A 2,373-nucleotide genomic window follows, 5' to 3' on the forward strand; every position below is an offset into this window, starting at 1 on the left:
ATGGCCGCCCGCGCCCCCCGCGCTTCGGGGAAATGCGCCGGTTATGGGAACTGGGCAGGAAACATGCCGGCCACCCAGCGGGGTAGGCCAGGAGGAGGCACTTGCCTGAACCTAATGCTGACCGGACAGGAGAGGAGAGGACTGTCTTTGTCAAGAGCTGTCAGCTGTGAATATTCCTTGGGAGTTTGGAGCCTTTACCAGGCCACGAGCCTTTCCAATGGAGATGTTACAGAGATAACATACGTGTCCCTGTGTCGTCTCCTATGTTCCATGTTCTGCTTTGGCCACGAAAGCAGCTTAGAACACTCTAGCTCGAAAGTTGAGGGCTGTGCTCGAAGTCGCAGTGTAATTTGAAACGCTGACTTGAAAACATGTGTCGAAAGCATAAACGCAAGCAAACTCGGGTTTCCAGGGCGAGCCTCCTTCAGCTTTTTACATTGGAAGATACTTTCCGTATATGGCTGCTTGTAACTGAAGGGTCTCACATCCGAGCCCCTCCTGAATGCCCTAACTGCTGTGATGGTGGTAAAAAATGTTTTAAAAGTTCCTGCTGTCTTTTGTGAGGCCCGGAACATGGTCTATGTAATATATGTCATGAAATAATTCATGCTTAAAGAGAGAATGTGTTTTTTAAGATTGTAAAATCCAAACGAGTCTCTGACCACAAGCAGCTCAGAGACAGATGTCTAGCTCGGAATGTCGAAATTCCTGAAGGCAGCAAGGGAACAATGCCCCCGTTTACCTATGACTAGATGTGGCCAGCGCGATGATGTCATCCTCCGGGGTAATTAGGAGACACTCCAGAGTAATCAACGCTCGACTGATACCATCGATCGAGATAACAGAAGTCGCCAGAAAGATACATCTGAATACGCAACTTCCCCTGATATGATCAGCGCCTGCCACCACTCAGGAAACAGCAATTGTCCAGCCCAGCACAGGGAAAGAAACTCTCATGCATATGCGGGGTTACAAAGGAAAGCGGGGCACCTCTGCTTCAGGCATAAAAAAACTGTATAAAATAGCCTCGGGCATGTGTGAACAGAGGGAGGTCCGATGCGATAGAGGTCGGATCTGTGTTCGCCCAGCGCCGATCCCCGGTTCGACGCTGTCTCTTTGGCTCTGGTGGTTTTGAGGACCATATTTTGGTCGCAGAAAAAGATAAATAAAATCTTTTCACATTTTTGATAATTTGGCTTTTCGATTGATCATTTGTAACAGTCTAGACACCAATAGGGTCGACTCCTGTACATGAGAAGGAGAGGCTAATTCCTAATTATAGAGGATGCACGGATATATGTAGGGCTATAGCTCTGGTGAGCTCTGCAAAACTGTATTTTACAAAACAGTAGCGAAAAACTTTTTTTACCACCAAACCATTTCACTTTTAACATATTTCTCTTTGCAAGAACGTTTAGAGATTCCTTCATGTGTGTATAAAAAAGGCTTCGCTTTTAGCTAGAACTCTATATACACTACTTTGCTTGGGGTCAAAGTATATGTTGTGTCATTTGAAATTAATGAGTGCCACGGTGCCAGATTTCTGCCCGACCAGCTCCCGGTACCGATAGCACGGGTGGGCTGCCCCAGAAAGCTGTCGGATCCGGGGTGCAGCTGCAGGGTACGGCGGCTCTACGGCTCAGGCGGACTGCAGACTGTGCCGAGGATAGGGACAAGAATCAGGGAGAAGCCTTCTGTATGGTTTCCAAAGAAGCTTACTCCCCCACGCCCAGTGATAGAAAAGGCAAACTCACCACCATATATCAGCCTATAAGGGGGAGGAGGTCCCAGGAGAGGGTACAATCTTTGACCAATTGGGAAAAATTGGGGGTGGAATACAAGGCCGGGAATACAATGTTTAAGCCAATAGGGGACTGCAGGGGAGGGGAATAACTTCAACAAACCAATGGGGTTTCGAAGGATACAAAATTGATAGGGAAGTTTCCAGAGAAAGAGGCAGGCTTGGGGAAGGATTGGCATTCAATAGGAGGAGGAACAGGGAACAGACGGGCAGAGCTTTGGGGAGATGGACAGCTAGGGCAAAACCAATAACACAGGGGGGAAAGGAACATTTCATCAATAATAAAATATGCCATAACAGTACAAAATAAGAAAGATTATAAGACTGACTGCTAGAAATTAAAATTACAATTACAATTACAATTGCATTACAATTAAAAAACACACTGCAACAATTGAGGTTTGTACATTCTAGTTTACTGATGCTTTCAGAATAGGAAATTAAGTTCTAGAAAATGAAGTTGCAGGATGGGCCAAAATAGTCAGCACACCAAAGATCATCTTTCTTTAGTCACAGAGATATACTTGGTGACTCTGGCTTTACCCAGCAGCAAAACCCTGTGTGCAAGCAGG

This window comes from Zonotrichia albicollis, chromosome 4, assembly GCF_047830755.1.
Source record: "Zonotrichia albicollis isolate bZonAlb1 chromosome 4, bZonAlb1.hap1, whole genome shotgun sequence".
NCBI classification, from domain to species: domain Eukaryota; kingdom Metazoa; phylum Chordata; class Aves; order Passeriformes; family Passerellidae; genus Zonotrichia; species Zonotrichia albicollis.